The sequence below is a fragment of the Eptesicus fuscus genome, chromosome 7 (assembly GCF_027574615.1).
Source record: "Eptesicus fuscus isolate TK198812 chromosome 7, DD_ASM_mEF_20220401, whole genome shotgun sequence".
NCBI lineage: Eukaryota > Metazoa > Chordata > Mammalia > Chiroptera > Vespertilionidae > Eptesicus > Eptesicus fuscus.
Window position 1 is genome coordinate 418,299 of NC_072479.1, and position 19,068 is coordinate 437,366.

General features: G+C 44.9%; 1 protein-coding gene and 1 non-coding gene across 4 annotated transcripts in view; both read left to right on the forward strand.

The window, feature by feature from the left end:
* The window catches only part of MICAL3 (microtubule associated monooxygenase, calponin and LIM domain containing 3), a 278,633-nt gene that overhangs the window by 32,934 nt on the left and 226,631 nt on the right, over positions 1 to 19,068 (forward strand). The gene's annotated exons all lie outside the window — the stretch shown is intronic.
* LOC114229366 (U6 spliceosomal RNA) lies at positions 2,317 to 2,420 on the forward strand. The gene has a single exon (XR_003615456.1). It is a non-coding gene; the product is annotated as a U6 spliceosomal RNA (small nuclear RNA).

Consider the following 19,068-nt stretch of genomic DNA (forward strand, 5'->3'; position numbering starts at 1 on the left):
CAGGGAGGGCAGTTGGGGAGGACCAGGTCTGCAGGGGAGGGTGGTTGGGGGGGGGGGGACCAGGCCTGCAGGGGAGGGCAGTTGGGGGTGACCAGGCCGGCAGGGCAGTTGGAGGCAATCGGGCCAGCCAGGAAGCAGTTAGGCATCAATCAGGCTGGCAGGGGAGTGGTTAGGGGGTGATCAGGCTGGCAGGCAGAAGCGGTTAGGGGCAATCAGGTAGAGGAAGGCGAGCAGTTGGGAGCCAGCAGTCCTGGATTGTGAGAGGGATGTCCGACTGCCCGTTTAGGCCTGATCTTACCAAAATCAGGCCTAAACATTCAGTCGAACATCCCTCAAGGGGTCCCAGATTGGAAAGTTTGCCGGCTGGGCTGAGGGACACGCCCCCCACTGCACGAATTTCATGCACCAGACCTCTAGTACATATATATAAATACTAGAGGTCTAGTGCACAAATTTGTGTACAGGTGGGGTCCGGCCAGCCTGCCCCAATGGGGGCTGATCGGGACAGGCCAGTTGGGAGAGAGGATGTGAGAGGTTGGCTGGTTGGCCCGCCCCTGATTGGGGTGGAGGTGGTCGATCGGGGCAGGGCTGGTGGGGGGGGAGGGCCATGGGAGGTTGGGAGGCCGATTGGGGCCCGATCGGGTCAGTTGGCCACCTCAATGTGCATTATAGTGACCGGTCATTCCAGTCGTTCCGGTCATTCCATTGTTCCAGTTGCTTGGCTTTTATATGTATAGATAAATATAAATAAACTAGAGGCCCAGTGCATGAAATTCATGCACAGGGGATGGGGGGGTCCCCTCAGCCCAGCCTGCACCCTCTCCAATCCGGGAATACTCGGGGTATGTCCGACTGCCAGGCCTAAACCAGCAGTCAGACATCCCTTTCACAATCCTGGACCGCTGGCTCCTAATCACTCATCTGCTTGCCTACCTGGTCACCTCTAACTGCCCCCCCTGCCGGCCTGATCACCCCTCACTGCCCCTGCGTACAGGCCTGATCGCCCCTAACTGTCCCCCCTGCCGGCCAGGTTGCCCTCAACTGCCCCCTCCTTGGTGGTCTGGTTGCTCCTAACTGCCTCCCCCCCACCAATCTGGTCACCCCTTACTGCCCCCGCGCTGGCCCAATCGCCCCATGCAGCCTGCTTATTCAGTCATCTGGTCGTCCCTCACTAAGTCCGCTGCCAGCCCGATCGCCCCATGCAGCCTGCTTATTCAGTCATCTGGTCGTCCCTCACTAACCCCGCTGCCAGCCCGATCGCCCCATGCAGCCTGCTTATTCAGTCGTTTGGTTGTCCCTCACTGACTCTCCTGCTGGCCTGGTCGTAGGCAGCCATCTTGTGAGAGTGTGAGGGTCAATTTGCATATTACCTCTTTATTATATAGGATACATAAATAAATATATGGCATTTAATTCTCATAACAATCATGCAAGGTGGTTTTATGAGCATCACTGAGGGCCATGGTCAGGTAGCTGTTCAGTAGAGCTAATCTTAGTCACACATCTCTCAGGAACTGGGCTTTCTCTTGTCTGTGTGTATCTTGGGAGCCAAAGTAACAACGTCATTTTTTCCCTGGCTGGGTGGCTCAGTTGGTTGGAGCATGGTCCTGTACACCAAAAGGTTTCGGGTTCGATTCCCAGTCAGGGTACATACTCAGGTTGCGGGTTTGATCCATGGTCAGGGAGCCTATGGGAGGCAACTGATCTATGTTTCTCTCACTCCCTTCCTCTCTCTAAAAATCAATAAAAACATATCCTCAGGTGAGGATTAAAATACAGAAATCAGTGCTTACTTTGGCAGCACATTTACTAAAACTAGAGGCCCGGTGCATGGGGTGAGGGAGGGTCCCCTCAGCCTAGCCTGCACCCTCTCCAATCCAGGAGCTCTCGGGGGATGTCCGACAGCCAGTTTAGGCCCGATTGGATCGGGCCTAAACCAACAGTTGGACATCCCTCTCACAATCCTGGACCGCTGACTCCTAACTACTTACCTGCCTGCCTGCCTGATCTCCCCTAACTGCCCCCCCTGCCAGCCTGATAGCCCTAACTACCTCTGCCTGCTGGCCTGGTTGCTCCCAACTGCCCCCCCACTCCCGCCGGCCTGGTTGACCCCAGCTGCCCCCCTCTGCCATCCTGGTCGCCCCCACGCAGCCTGCTGTTCGGTCATTTGGTCACCCCTCACTGCCCCCACTGCTGGCCTGGTTGCCCCATGCAGCCTGCTGCTCGGTCATTTGGTTGCCCCTCACTAACCACCCTGCTGGCCTGGTTGCCTCACACAGCATGTTCAGTCGTCCATTTGGTTGTTTCAGTTGCAACTGTTGCTTAGGCTTTTATATAGATAGATTGGAATGATACAGAGAAGATTAGACTGGCCCTTGCAAAAGGATGACACCCAAATGTGTGAAGTGTTCCATTTTTTTTTTGCATTTTAAAAAAATAAATCTTTATTGTTCAGATTATTACAATTGTTCCTCTTTTTTACCCCATAGCTCCCCTCCACCCGGTTCCCACCCCACACTCTGCCCTTACCCCCCCCCCCACTGTCCTCATCCATAGGTGTACGATTTTTGTCCAGTCTCTTCCCACACCCCCCATATCCCTTTCCCCCTGAGAATGTCAGTCCAATCCCATTCTATGCCCCTGATTCCATTATATTCACCAGTTTATTCTGTTCATCAGATTTCTTATTCACTTGATTTTTAGATTCACTTGTTGATAGATATGTATTTGTTGTTCATAATTTTTATCTTTACCTTTTTCTTCTTCCTCTTGTTAAAGAATACCTTTCAGCATTTCATATAATACTGGTTTGGTGGTGATGAACTCCTTTAGCTTTTTCTTATCTGTGAAGCTCTTTATCTGACCTTCAATTCTGAATGATAGCTGTGCTGGGTAGAGTAATCTTGGTTATAGGTTCTTGCTATTCATCACTTTGAATATTTCTTGCCACTCCCATCTGGCCTGCATAGTTTCTGTTGAAAATCAACTGACAATCGAATGGGTGCTCCCATGTAGGTAACTAACTGTTTTTCTCTTGCTGCTTTTAAGATTCTCTCTTTGTCATTTGCTCTTGGCATTTTAACCCTTTGCACTCACTTGCTTTTTTCTCAATTCCTTTATTCTACTTGGGATTTAATTTTTTAAATACCCCAGATTTTACAAAGCGCGGCAGTAGAATAAAAAACTGGAGTTTCTTTTCATACAAACTTATTTATTTGGATTTTTTAATATTTCAAATTATTAATACATTCAATAACCGTCACACTCGACATCTGAGTGCAAAAGGTTAATTATGATGTGCCTTGGTGTGGTCCTCTTTGGATTACTTTTGTTTGGGGTTCTCTGTGCTTCCTGGACTTGTAAGTCTATTTCTTTCACCAGGTGGGGGAAGTTTTCTGTCATTATTTCTTCAAATAGGTTTTCAGTATCTTGCTCTGTCTCTTCTTCTGGCACCCCCATAATTTGGATGTTGGTACGCTTGAAGTTGTCCCAGAAGCTCCTTACACTGTCTTCATATTTTTGGATTCTTTTTTCTTTTTGCTTTTCTGGTTGGGTGTTTTTTGCTTCTTTGTATTTCAAATCTTTGACTTGATTCTTGTGACCCTCTAGTCTGCTGTTGGGTCTCTGTATATTATTTTTTATTTTAGTCAGTGTATGCTTAATTTCTAGTTGGTCCTTTTTCATATCCTCAAGGGTCTCACTGAATTTATCGGCCTTTTCTGGAAAATTCTTGAAAAAACCTTATAACCGTGGTTTTGAACTCTATATCTAGTCGTTTGCTTTCCTCCATTTCTTTCATTTGTGACCTGTTTCTTTGTCTCCGCATTTTGGCTGCTTCGCTGAGTTGATAGAGTGGCTTTGTGTGCTAAGTGTCCTATAGGGCCCAGTGGCTCAGCCTCCCCAGTTATCTGAGGTGGACACTCTTGGTGCACCCCTTTGTGGGCTGTGTGCACAGTCTTGTTGTAGTTAAGCCTTGATTGTTGTTGGTATCACTGGGAGGAATTGAACTCCAGGCCAACTGGCTGTGAGGATCAGCTGTTTATACGATGGGAGAAATTCTGTGCCCTTATGAGACAAGACTTGCTTCATTGGGGCTTTGGTGCTCACTGAGTCTGCTCCCTGAGTGTGTCCCTTATGGATCTGAGGAGTTGTAATCTGGATGGTCCCACTCTGACCCCTGGGTACACTGGCTCTTGGATCTCCAAGGAGGTGCTAATTTAGCCTCTTCCTGAGACCACCCAGCAGGAGCTACGGAGAGATCTGCAGATTCCTCTTCTTTGTTTGGGTTTTGGAGATGCCCAGATGAGGCCCAACTGTGAAGCAATGCAAGCTGCTGTGGGGACTTGGGCCTTCTTTTGGATGTTCTGGGCGTCACTGACTCAGCTGCAGTTTGTTAGGTAAGTTTAGATTTCAAAGGACCCAGCCATTCATATGCAAAAGCCTCTATGCACAGTTTGGATGGGGTGGAGTCTCAGGGCAGAGCAAACAGCAATGGCTTCCCGTCAGCCCTGCCCTAAGAGGCCCCCGGGTCTCAGTGTCCCAAGGTACTCACTGCAAGCACCTCTGAGAGAAAGCCGCTCTCGAGTTCCGCCCGCTGCCAGACAGTCCAGTTTCTGTGTCCCCAGAGTCTCCCCCGGAACTGGAGTTCAGAGCAGTCGGGAGCTTTGTCTCCCTCCTACTTGAAAAAGACTGATGCGAACTCAGTTGCCAGCCCTCTCTGTGTGCGCCTCTGTACCTCTGCCTTCCGCACCTCCTCTGAGTCTCAGTGTGCTTTTCTCTTCCCTTCTAGTTGTAGAATTTCCACTCAGCCAGCCTTTCTGTGGTTCTGGATGATGTCCATTTTGTCTTTTAGTTGTAGTTTTGAAGTTCTTGTGCAAGTCAGCAATTTTAGGTGTTTACCTATGCCGCCATCTTGGTTTCTCCCAAGTGTTCCATATTTAAAAACAAAAAGAAAAAAACCAAAAAAGTTATTCTTTGCCCTGGGACTGTTGTTTCAGTTATTCACATAAAGCCATGGCCCAAAGGGAGATAGGATATCTAGGACATCAACCCTTTTGGTGTGAGTCTTTTCAGTTGCGATGATTGAACAGCATCAAGGAAGACTTCAGGGGACTTGTGTTTTAAAAAGGCCTATGATCACCTCTTTTTAAGCCAGGCCCTATTGGTTTCTCTTCTACCCACAGGCAGATAGATACCCACAGCCTTAACAGTCACCCCAGGCTGGGGGAAAGGGTGCCAGAGCCTCATGTCCCCTCCTCACTATCATAATACAGACTGCCTCAGGGTGGGTCAGGATCTGGATGACCCTGCCAGTTTCCTAGCCTCTCTTAGGAAGGAACATTTGCCTAGTTACATATTCTCTAGAAGCAAATCGAGATAATATGATTTGCAGAAATCTTCCATTCTCTGGGTTTCCTTTTCACTTTTGACGGTGTCTTTTGAAGTCTAATATTCCTTTGCCACCGCTCCAACTGCTCCCTTTGCCCTGTTCTGTTTCCCATCTTGTGAGGATTGGCAAGTATGATGCTACAAGATACCAGAGAAGAGGGAGGTAGCAGCCCTTACCCCTGTATGTACACACTTCTCTTCTCCCTCTTAAGGTAGTTCAACCCATGGGAGAGTTAAGATTAAAGACCTGAAGTTCATTAGGCATTGAGTCTCAGGGTAAATCTCTGCCTTAAAGACTTGGAGACTGCAGAGAATGGCTGAAGGCTTAAAGCAGCCTGATGTGGACAGTCCGGGTGGGTTCTGAGCAGAGCACAGATATAGAACTGCCTAGTGCTACTGAGCAGCAGGTATGTGCGGGCGGTGAGAGTGCTGAGCATGGTAAGTTGCTTTCGGTTCTGGCAGTGCCAAAGACTACATATGTTGACAGGTCAGGTTATAGTTACTTTGGGAACTGTGACCTTTGAATTTCCTGTCTTACGCATGAAATTTCAGTTGCATAATTTGCCTCTTCTTGCCCTCCTTCTTGGCATTTAATTTTTTATCTCAGTGAATTAGATCCATATCTCTCTGTCCAACCTTCTCTTATTAGGTTTCACGATCAAAGCGTGGTTAAATTGATGATTTGTTGTCGGCAGTCTCACTTTTCTTCTCCAGCTCCCCTAGAGTTCAGGCAGGAGACCAGCGGGGAGGGGGTGGCGGGGGGAGGACATTGGCCTGTAGGTATTTTCCTTATATCTCCAGGCCAGTCCCCTAGGCTGGGTGAACCCACCTGGAGCTGCCTCTGGGATGGATGGCAGTATGTTTCAGGGTGGGCCCAGCTGCCCTTTCTACATCTGTACTTCTGTGCACACTGCTCTGCGTGTAAGCCGCACTCTGTCCAGACGGCTTAGCCGAATTCTCCCCAGACTTCCGTTTCCACTTGGAGTTCCTTCAACTCTAGGAAACCTGTTTCACCACCATAGCCTAAAATTATCCCCCTTCCAATGAACTCTGTATAACCTGAACATTTCATTTGGCCTCAGGATATTTTCCTTGTTTCAAGAATATTTGTCATTTGTGGTTGAAGAGTAGTCTGGTTTCTTTTTTCTAAAAATTAGATTATAAGATTCTTGAGGGTCAAGATTTGACATCATTGCATTGTTTGTTAAATGGTCACTGGATCTGCTGAAATAAACATGTATTTTCTTAGTGTCTGCTATGAGAAAAGCAGTGGGCTGGGAGCTATGAAAGACATAGGAAAAGCAAGGTCTTTAAATTAAATTAAATTTAATTTAATTAAAAGGTCTTAAAAAGAGGTGATCATAGGCCTTTTTAAAACACAAGTCCCCTGAAGTCTTCCTGGATGCTGTTCAATCATCGCAACTGAAAATACCTAGACTGGCCTTGCAAAACTTGGGTTTGCCTGCCTGCCAGCTTCTTCTTCATCTCCCAGTGAACTCTAATCCACTGGCCTTGATCCCTGGAAAATCTATGAGTCTGTTCTGTTCTCAAACCTGACAGACTGTGTACGTGTGAATACTTCTGCCCCCAGAGAAAGCTCCTACCTTTACTTAGTGCCATTCTTCCAGCCTCAGTCAAGACATCACTTCATTACTGAGGCCTTTTCTGATGACCTCAGCCAAGGATGCCCCTTATATTCTGTTATTATTTTCCTCCAAAAACCTTTTTACAATCCAGAAGTGTCTACTGAGCCTTGACTGGTGTGGTTCAATAGTTAAGAGTATTGGCTCAGGCACCGAAGGGTCGCAGGTTCGATTCCTAGTCAAGGGCACAAACCTGGGTTGCAGATTCCATCCCCAGTCCAGGTCAGGATGTGTGTGGGAGGCAACTGATCAATGTGTCTCTCTCACATCAATGTTTTTCTCTTTCCCTCCCTTTCTTTCTCCCTCCCTCTCCCCCTCAATCTCTCTCTTCCATATTCTCTAAAAATCAGTGGAAAAAAATACTGTCCAGTGAGGATTAATAAAACAAACAAACAAAAAAGAAGTATAGACTGATTTGTCTATTTGAATTATTGACATTTTTATACTAATGGTTATCACTCCCATCTGAATTTCCATTTCTGGGACATAGAAGACAGCATTTTATTCACATTCTGTACTTAGACCCATCATGATGTCTGGTATTTACTAGGTGTACCAGTTAATAATAGCGGATTTTGTAATAAAAGAAAACAGGATAATTTGAAGAGAAACATCAAAAGTGCTTTATTCAAAGTAATGTCCATCGCTAGCTACACATTTTCCCCATCTTTCAGGTAAGTTGTGGATACTGTCCCAATGGTTTGAGACAAACCATTCAGAGACCCAATTTTCCACTTCTTCATATGTTTTGAAGTGCTGCTCAGAAAGTGCGTGTGCCATCAATTGGAACAAGTGGTAATCTGAAGGAGCAAGGTGTGGTGAATATAGCGGGTGGGTTAATACTTCCCAGGCAAATCTATTAACGTGTCTTCAACAGGTTTTGAAGTGTGTGATGGTGCATCATCATGAAGCAAAATTACTTTGCTGTGTCTTCTGGCCCATTCTGGTCGTTTCACGATCAAAGCATGGTTCAGATTGATTATTTGTTGTCGGTAGCGATCAGTATTAACGGTATCACCTGGTTTTAGAAGCTCATAATACACCACAAAATGCAGAGCAGTCTTCTTTCCAAAGCGATTTGGCCGTGCAATTGATGTTGATGGTTGACCTGGATCAATCCATGATTTTGTGCATTTGGGATTCTCAAATCCACTTTTCATTGCCAGTCACAATTCGATACAAAAAAAGACTTTCGTGCCGTTGAAGCAACATTTTACTGATGATTTTTCGGTTTTCCATTTGTCTTTCATTCAGTTGATGTGGCACCCTATTTTTCTTCCTTTAAAATCTTTCCCATTGCTTGTAAATCATTGGAAATTGTTTGCTGAGCAACGTTCAACCTTTCTGCAAGTTGTTTTTGAGTTTGACACGCATCTTCATCTAATAATGCTTGTAATTGTTGGTCTTCAAACATTTTCAGTTGACCTGTTTGTTCTTTGTCTTTCACTTCGAAATCATCACTTTTAAAGTGTTTCAACCAGCGTTCACAAGTATCTTGAGATGGAGCATGTTCACCATAAGCTTCGTGAAGTATTCAGCAGCACTTTTCTTCAAAATAAAGTAATGAATTATAACTTCCTGCAAATGCTCTTTTTTTGGCATGAAATTCAACATTTTTAAGTGTAAAAATATCTATGATGTTAACACCTTAAGACATTTGACATATGAAGTTTTGAGGCTGTTGTCATTACAACAAAATAGCATACATATCAAATCACATATATATCAACATATGTGTAACTCCATCTATGGAAAAAATCCGCGTTTTTAACCGGTACGCCTGGTAGTAGACTCACAGTAGACTCTAAATGATTGAGTGTTCTTGTAGAAATGTATGTACTTTTTTTTCAGGGACAAGAAAGAAACATAAAACGACGAGTGATTTACCCTCTAGTTACATTGCTTTGGTTTTATGTAGTAGACAGGCCTTATGGAACCACCAGTGTCCCTGTCTTGAGATGAAAATTGGAATTTCTTTGATCTAGACAAAATACATGTGCTTTTGTTTTCCTTCTTTGTCCTATCTTCCTTCCCTCTTTATTCCGTTTTTGGCTTGTCTTAGAAATAATTTAAGGCAACGTGGGCTCTTGATCTGTGCTGTACGATGAGGGTAGGCAGGACTATTATTCTCTTGTGTAAAATTCTAGACACTTGTTTTGAAACCTTTGGGATACTCAATTTTCCTGAAACTCTCAGAAGTATTTTTAGAAGCAGCCTATACTACCAAGAGATATGAGAAGCAGAGCTCTTAGTTTCTGCTCTTTGCTGATTCCCCCAGAGGGTATGTGTGCTTTTCCTAATCTTTGATATCTCAACTTTCCCATGTATTGGATATTGTTTATGACTTGCCTGTGAAATCCTATCTAATAAAGAGGAAATATGCTAATTGACCCTCATGCTGTCATAAAAGATGGCGGCACCCACAGCCAGTAAGGAGGGAATATGCTAATCGACTGCCCTGCCCTCAAAGATGGTGGCGCCCACAGCCACAAGATGGTGGTGCCCAGTCCCCTCAGCCCCGCCGGGGCGGCAGACACATGTCGAGGCAGGGCCCGCCCCCATGTGGGCCTGGCCGCTCTGCGATCCTGCCTCTGGAGTCCCCCAGTCCCCTCAGCCCCCCAGCCACCCAGGGCCGGCCCGAGGTGCAGGCAAGCCTTGGATGGCAACTGCCCAGCAGCCCAGGGCCGCCCGAGGCTCAGGTAACCAGGGCCGGCCAAGGCTTGTGCTCCCGGCAGTGGCAGCAGCAGAGGTGTGATGGGGCGTCGCCTTCCCCTGATCACCCGTTCGCCTCCCGCCCCTGAGGGCTCCCAGATTGTGGGAGGGGGCAGGCTGGGCTGAGGGACCCCCCCTCCAGTGCATGAATTTTCATGCACCGGGCCTCTAGTCTTTCAATAAAGAAACTTAAGTAATGTCTACAAAACACCAAGTTCATCAGGGAAAAAAGAGGTGCTTTGTAAATGCACAGTATAATTATTAATCAGATTTTCCTTTCCACTTCTCTGTCCTGGGTTTGCCTTCAGCTCTGCTCAGACTGCGAGGATTAACACACAGAAAAGAACCAGCCCATCCCTTCCAACCCCCTCCTGGACAGTGGCACAGACTGGAGATAAATACAACTTTCTAAGCCAGTTATTTTCTGACACCCTAAGGCAGCGATTTTCAACTTTTTTCATCCCATGGCACACAAACTAATTACTAAAATTCTGTGGCACACCAAAAAAATTATTTTTTGTTGATCTGACAAAAAAAAAATAGGTATGATTCTGATTCAGTCACATTGGACTGCTATTGTTGTGTTGGCTCTTGTCATTTTTTCATTTGACAGTCAAAGGAAAAAGAGGTCCGTGCCCCTGATGGTATTGCATGTTTTAAAAATTATTTTTGACACTCCGGTTAAAAATCCCTGTTCTAAGCGACTGTCATTAGTGTAAAGGTGGCAGCAGTCTCTTTGAGCAGCACTTTGAAGGAGTCTTGCTCCTTCTGGGTATCTCTGGCCTCTATCGCCTTCAGTCCTGTGTGGCATTTTCAGCTGCCTTTGATACCCACTTTTCTTAGCCTGGCCAGGAGAGGGGACGGGTTCCCCTTCATTAGCCCCCACTAGTGCTTTTGAATACTAGTTGGGAGTGGATATCAACTTCTAAATATGTCTTTCAGTCCACTTCTGAGTGAGCAGTTAACCAGCGGTGGAGCCCACAGGTTTAGGGTCTCCATTCTCCACCCCAGTTTCCACTGGTCAGTGCTCCCTTTGGCAGTCAGGTAAAGAGGCCTCTGCAGACAGAGCTGTGTCCATTTTACTAAAGCAGCAGATTTTATTTGTTTTTAAGCTTTAGTTTTCACTTCTTAAAAAAGTATCAGATTTCAACAGTAATATTTTGTGTACATTTTTGAAAGAACAAATTCAGAAGCAGAACTTGATAATTATCCCCTTACTGTCTCTTTCTGTGTTCCCTTCCTTCCAAGAAGACCTATTCCCCAATGCCTGTAATATTCTTGGCACACAGTAGGTCCTTTAATAGTCCTTAAATTAGGCATGGTAGGAAGAAGTATCAAGCCTAACTGTCTAAACCAGCAATTTTCAACCCTTTTCTCTCATGGCACACATAAACTAATTACTAAGAATCTGTGGAACACCAAAAATATATTTTTTGCTGATCTTACCAAAAAAGGTATAATTTTGATTCATTCATACCAGATGGCTATTGTATTGGCTGTTGTCATTTTTTCTTTTAATTGTTTTTTTTTTTTTTTTAAGAGACAAAGACATTGAGAGAGAAAAAACATCAATGTGAGAAAGAAACATCGATCTGTTGCCTCCCATACGTGCCCTGACTAACCCACAACCTGAGCATGTACCCTGACCGCATGGACCCACCACCTTTTGGTGTATGGGAGGATGCTCCAACCAATTGATTCAAACAGGCCAGCGCTGTTGTTGTTGTTTTTTATTTGATAATCTAAGGGAAAAAAGGTCAGTGCCCCTTGATTAGTCAGGTGTTACATGCTTTAAAAATTCTTGCAGCACACTGGTTGAAATTCACTGGTCTAAGCCATATAGTTTAGCAGGATTCACAAAAATGTAGAAAAATGTTTTTTTTATTGTGTCTTTCTAGTTCCTATTTATCTTGTCCTCTGTTTTAGCATCCCACCCCATTTTGAGGCAATACTTCCTAAACTGTGTTCTATGGACTGTTAAAAAGTGTTCTGGAGAAAATTAAAACATGTTCATAATCAAATGATTGGATTTTACTATTTTTTTTTTTTTTGTAAGGGGAAAGATTATAAAGCTTTTAAAAACTAATTATGTTCTTCAACTGTTAATTCAGCCGACAGACCTTTTATTAGTTGTGGTTTTTTATTAAAAAAATTCTTTTTTAATTTTAGAGAGGAAGAGAGAGGGAGAGAGAGATAGAAACATCAGTGATGAGAGAGAATCGTTGATTGGCTGCCTCTTGCACACCCCCCACTGGGAACTGAGCCCGCAATCCAGGCATGTGCACTTGACCGGAATCAAACCCGGGACCCTTCAGTCCGCAGGCCAACACTCTTATCTACTGAGCCAAACCAGCTAGGGCTGGTGATTTGTTTTGTTTTTTAATGAAGTCTTTTTTTTTTTTTTTTAATTGATTTCAGAGAAGAAGGGAGAAGGGGAGAGAAAGGGAATCATCATTTTTTTTTTTTTTTGCTATTTCAGAAAACTTTATTTTTTTTTAATTTTTATTTATTTATTTTTTAATATATTTTATTGATTTTTCACAGAGGAAGAGAGAGGGATAGAGAGTTAGAAACATCGATCAGCTGCCTCTTGCACACCACCCACTGGGGATGTGCCCACAACCAAGGCACATGCCCTTGACCGGAATCGAACCTGGGACACTTGAGTCCACAGGCCGATGCTCTATCCACTGAGCCAAACCGGTTTTGGCGAAAACTTTATTTTTTTATTACATATATCTCTTTTTTTTTTACCCCATTGACCTTCCCCCAGCCTCCCCTACCCCCTGTCACATGCCCTCATCCCACCCGCCCAGTGTCTTGTGTCCATTGGTTGTGCTTATATGCATGCATACAAGTCCTTCGATTAATCTCTTTCCCCCCCTCCCCAACACTCCCCAGCCTTCCCGCTGTAATTTGACAGTCTGTTCGATGCTTCACTGCCTCTGTATCTATCTTTTTATTCATCAGGTTATAATGTTCTTTATTTTCCATAAATGAGTGAGATCATGTGGTATTTTTCTTTCATTGCCTGGCTTATTTCACTTAACATAATGCTCTCCAATTCCATCCATGCTGCCGCAAATGGTGAGAATTCCTTCTTTTTTACAGCAGCATAGTATTCCATTGTGTAGATGTACCATAGTTTTCTAATCCACTCATCTCCTGATGGGCACCTAGGCTGTTTCCAAATCTTAGCTATGGTGAATTGTGCTGCTATGAACATAGGGGTGCATATATTCTTTCTGATTGGTGTTTCTAGTTTCCTGGGACATATTCCTAGAAGTGGGATTACTGGGTCAAATGGAAATTCCATTTTCAGTTTTTTGAGGAAACTCCATACTGTTCTCCACAGTGGCTGCACCAGTCTGCATTCCCACCAGCAGTGCACGAGGGTTCCTTTTTCTCCACATCCTCTCCAGCACTTGTCGTTTGTTGATTTGTTGATGATTGACATTCTGACAGGTGTGAGATGGTACCGCATCGTCGTTTTGATTTGCATCTCTCGGATAATTAGTGACTTTGAGCATGTTTTCATATGTTTCTTGGCCTTCCTTCTGTTTTCTTTCGAAAAGATTCTATTTACGTCCGTTGCCCATTTTTTATTGGATCCTTTATCTTCCTTTTATTAAGTTGTATAAGTTCCCTGTAGATGTTGGAGATTAAACCTTTATCAGGGATAACATTTGCAAATATGTTCTCCCATAGAGTGGGCTTTCTCCTTGTTTTGTTGATGGTTTCTTTGGGAATCATCATTGATGAGAGAGAATATTGATCAGCTGCCTCCTGCATGCACCCCAATGGGGATTGAGCCTGCAGTCCGGGTATGTCTCCTGACCAGGAATTAAACCTCCTGGTTCTTAGGTTGATGCTCAACCACTGAGCCTCACCGGCCTGACCATCCATCAGACCTTTTGATTTGTGATTAATAAAATATAAATTTATCAAAAATGTTATTGAATTTATAGGTTGGATCACTAGGCATTTTTCATTTGTCATCCCATGCCAATCTAAGTACACTGTACTACCTCTTGAGCTCTTTTAGTATTTTTGTAAATTTTAATTTAAACCTGTTTTGTGGTCAAATCTATTTGAGTAATGTTGGACTAGCATGGAACCAGTCTTATCTTTAAGACTACAATAAGTCTTCACTTAACAACATCAATAGATTCTTGGAAACTGCAACTAATTGAAATGACATCTATCAAAACCAATTTTACTATCAAATAATTGATATCAACAGTGTTAAGTTCCTACAGCAAAAACATTACTATTGGTCAGAAAAGCATTGCTAAACTTCTAAATAAGGACTCAAAACAGCCTATCTAATAAAGAGGGAATATGCAAATTGACCGTCACTCTACCACAAAGATGGTGGTGCCCATAGCCACAAGATGGCAGTGCCCAGTCCTCTCAGCCCCGCCGGAGTCCCCCAGTCCCGGGGTAGCGGGGGCAGCCGCTGCAAGTGGGCAGCGTGAGTGGCCTGGCGGAATGCTTGCTTCGTTGCCATGGCGACAAGGCAAGTGTTCCACCCCGGCTGCAGAGGGCTTCTAGGCAGCGGGCATGGAGCGGCTGCGGGGGGGTGGTGGGAGAACGCTTGCGTCGTCACCTGGGCAACGAGGTAAATGTTCTGTGCCCAGCCGCAGAGGGCCTCTGGCCAGGCCGGGCTCGGAATGCTTGCGTTGTTGCAGGTCAGGCTGAGGGGGACCTCCCCCCCCATGCACAAATTCCATGCACCAGGCCTCTAGTTTATAATATAAAAAAATGAAATAAATGTGAGTTGTACATACATCTAAGAACTATTAGTAAAAACAAGTAAGAGGATTATTTTTCAACCCACCTAGTCCAGTTCAGAGTTGCATGTGGCCAAACCCACTCTCGGCAGCTCAGAGCACAGAGCAGGATCCATACTAGACAGAACACCCTTCCATCACATGGTGCACTCACAGACATACACATACTCAGATTAGGACAATGTAGACTCTCCAATTAATCTAACATATACATTTTTGGATTATGGGAGAACACCCACACAGACATGGAGAGAATAGGCAAACCACACAGATTGTAGTTCCATCCAGGAACCAAAAAATTGTTTTCTCATCAGCATTAGAATGAAACGATGTTGAACAAAATAACTATTGGAGGACCTGCCGTACCTTGTGGACTGTGAGTAGTCATGGTGATCACTGAGTTATCTGCTATGTTGGACACTGTCCTAATCACTTGAAAATAGTTATTTACTTTGAGCCTCCCTTCAAAACCATTATATTCCTCTGAGCTAAATGGCGTTAGATCTCTGTTTTACAGTGAGGGACATGTACGTTTGGGCCTAGTAAGTTTTGGATCCTGGGTTCACGTCTAGATCCTTGGAGCTCTGGAGCCTGTGCTCTTTCCACATTACCTCCTAGCTGTGTCCTTTCAGTATTGCAGGTCTAAACTTTGTGCCAAGGTCACTAACCCTTCCTCCCTTTTACCTGAAAATTCTTACAGAGGCAGGCTTTGGCACTTTGTTTTGCTACTGCATTTCTCCTTTGCTCATGCTGATTCTCTCGTGTTCCTTCCTTTTAATTCTTTGTGTCCATTTATCTTATCCATCTTTCAGGATCTTTTCAGATCCACCTTTTCTTCTGTGAAACTTGTCTGGATCTATTTACCTATTTTTACAACCATTGTTTTTCCTTCTAATAGTTAAATATTGATTGAAATTAAATTAAATGTTTATTGAGTTGAATCTGTTAAACGTTTGTCACCTAACCTCTTCCTTGCTTCTGAACTCCTGCTGTCAGTAGGAATCTATGCCAGTGATCCCCATGTGTGTATGTATGTGTATTCACAGGGGCTAGGCTTGTGAATCCTAGGTCATCAAATATCATAGCTTGAGTTAATGCCATCTCAGGCATATATATTCTACTTTGTTTGCATTGTATGTGGAAATTCATTGGAAAATATGAACTCATAGCATTTTTATTGTCAGGACTTACTCAACCAACAGGTTGTAAGTAATAGCCTATAATCTATACTTATAATAGGGTAATATGCAAATTGGTCAGGCCGCCATCATGCAACGACCGATCAGCAGGAGGGTGGGGCAGTGAGCTACAAGTGGTGGAGAGCTACAGGAGGGTGGGGCAGCGAGCTATGTGCAGCAGAGAGCTACGTGCGGCGGCGGTGGGGGGGAGGGGCCAGCTAAGGCACGCGGCATCGAGCTACTAGCACACAGATTCGTGCGCAGGGCCACTAGTATAATGATAAAAAAATAGTTGATGGCAAAAGGGAGTCATCATGCCTCCCCTCGCCCCTGCAACCCCTTCAAATTACCTGGGAACCTCTGGCTATACCATTCCTTTGGCATTTATGTACTTTTTATATTTATAGCTATTTTATGAGTTATCTTAATTGCTTAGGTAGATTGTGAGCCCCATGAATGTGGGATGTCTTACATGCTTGCACATGGTATCCAGGAGGTAGTTGCAGATTTTATTTAGTCCTGAAATCCTATTTACCTGCTCCACTATCTTATCCACTCTAATATTTTACTTTCTCCAGCTCTCATTTCTTTCTTTGTGTAATTTTTACAAATCCCTGACTTACAATGATTTCTCACCAATGAATTGCAACTACTTATAACTACTTGTTGAGCTCCACCTGCACTTATAGCAAGCATTAGGCTAGGCTGTGGACAGTTTGTTATTATTTAAATAATTATTTATTTAGCATTTTTGCTAGACATTGTGGAAAATGCTTTAGAACTTAATTCTCTCACTAGAGGCCCGGTGCATGAAATTCGTGCACGGGGGTGTGTGTCCCTCAGCCCAGCCTGCACCCTCTCCAATCTGGGACCCCTCGAGGGATGTCCGACTGCCCGTTTCGGCCCGATCCCAGTGGGATGGGGCCTAAACGGGCAGTGGGACATCCCTCTCACAATCCAGGACTGCTGGCTCCCAACTGCTTGCCTGTCTGCCTTCCTGATTGCCCATAACTGCTTCTGCCTGCCAGCCTGATCACCCCCTAACCACTCCCTTGTCAGCCTGATTGATGCCTAACTGCTCCCCTGCCAGCCTGTTTGCCCCTAACTGCCCTGAAGGCCTGGTCACCCCTAACTGCCCTCCCCTGCAGGCCTGGTTCCCCCTAACTGCTCTCTCCTGTAGGCCTGGTCCCCCGCAACTGCCCTCCCCTGCAGGCCTGGGTCCCCCCCAACTGCCCTTCCCTGCAGGCCAGGTCACCCCCAACTTCCCTTCTCTGCCGGCCTGGTCACCCCTAACTGCCCTCCCCTGCAGGCTTGATCACCCCTAACTGCCCTCCACTGCAGGCCTGGTCCCTCCCAACTGCCCTCCCCTGCTTGCCTGATAGCCCACAACTGTCCTCCCTTGCAGGCCTGTTTCCTCCCAACTGTCCTCACCTGCTGGCCATCTTGTGGTGGCCATCTTGTGTCCACATGGGGGCAGCCATCTTTGACCACATGGGTACAGCCATCTTGTGTGTTGGAGTGATGGTCAATTTGCATATCACTCTTTTTTTAGATAGGATAGAGGCCTGGTGCACAGGTGGGGGCCAGCTGGTTTGCCCAGAAGGGTGTCCTGGGTCAGGGTGGGGGTTCCCTTGGAGCGTGGGGTGGCCTGGGCGAGGGGCCTGTGGTGGTTTGCAGGCTGGCCATGCCCCCTGGCAACCCTAGTGAAGGCCCTGGTATCTGGGATTTATTTATCTTCTATAATTGAAACTTTGTAGCCTGGAGCGGAGCCAAGCCTCCTGCTTGCTCCGTGGCCACAGCCATTTTTGTTGGGATTTTTATCTTCTATAATTGAAACTTTGTAGCCTTGAGTGGAGGCCTGGGCCTGCCAGGGTGTGTGGAAAGCCTGGCTTCCTCCATTGCTGGGGAAACCCAAGCCTCCTGCTCGCTCTGTGGCAGCAGCCATCTTGCTTGGGTTAATTTGCATACTCATTCCTGATTGGCTGTTGGGTGTGGCTTGTGGGTATAGCAGAGTGATGGTTAATTTGCATATTACTCTTTTATTAGATAGAATTTACTTTTTAGAAATACTCTATGAAACCGTACTGTTTTTACATCCGTTTTATAGATGAGTTACCTCAATGTGTGTATGGTCAGGATTCAGTCTCAGTACAACTTGCAACCCTGTGCTCAGAAGCCTTCTGGTGGATCCCATAAGGTTGTTTGTTCCCCTAAGGAATTTGCCATTGGAGAAACAGAAACAATGGTGCATATGTTGCTTGGATATGAATAAGTATTAAATTGTTTGGTATTGCAAAGGAGCTCAGAGGCAGAAGAACTCAGGAAAGATTAGAGGAGGTAAGGGGGCTCTGTGAAGAGGTAGTCTTCTGGTGGGCTCTGAAGTATGGTTACATAGAAAAGGAAAAAAGAGTTCAGGTGTGGGGACAGGATGAAAGAGGCCTGAGTGAGAAGGATGTGCTGGTGGGCAGTGGGGGTTGGATGAGAGTGGGGTGGCCCAATTGGAAGGCAGAATATCTCAGGGAAAGTGGGAGATGAAATTGAATAACTAGAACCAGAAGGACTTGAAATCACACAAGAGACATGAAGAGGAGATAATAAGCAAATCTTTATGGTTTTGAGCAGGATATGACAGGATGAATTTTCTGTTTAAGAGCCGTGAAGTTGGCAGCAGATGGCAGATTCCTCATAGCATGATGGTTGCCATCAAACTCTCCTGTCTAGTTATTTTTTAATTCTTCTCTCCCTGTGTGCCCTCAGGATCTACTGTTACCTCTTCTGGGCCTGTGAACAGCCATCTGTATAGTGAACGGTCCATGTTAGTGGATCAAACCACCCTAGAGTGTGGAGAAGTGAAAAAGTATAGAATGGAGGTCAGAGACCTGGATTTGATCCCTGGTCCTATAGCTGGACACAGGATCTAATCTTTCTTCATTCTTTTTTCCACCCACCTGTAATTTGCAGATAATAGTGACAACTCATAGGATAGTTTTAGTATTAAGATGCTAGCAGATAGAAATAGAGAGGCTGTTTAATGTAGTGGTTCTAGACCTCCCTGTGATGAAGTGCCAGCTCTGTGACTTTGGATAAATTTCTCAACCTCTCTCAGATTCCTTTTTCTTATTTATAGGATCAGGGTTATACTGTAATTGTACCTACCTCACAATGAGAATTAAATGAGGGAAGATAAATAGCTAAATAGCTCTTTCAAACAATGCTTGGCACATGTTAATATAATTAATAAATTATATCTGCTGTTAGTACTATCATTACCATCATCACCATCATCATCATCATTATCACCATCACCATCATCATAGTAGTTGGTATGAGCAGGTGTTTTGTTTTAAGGCAGAA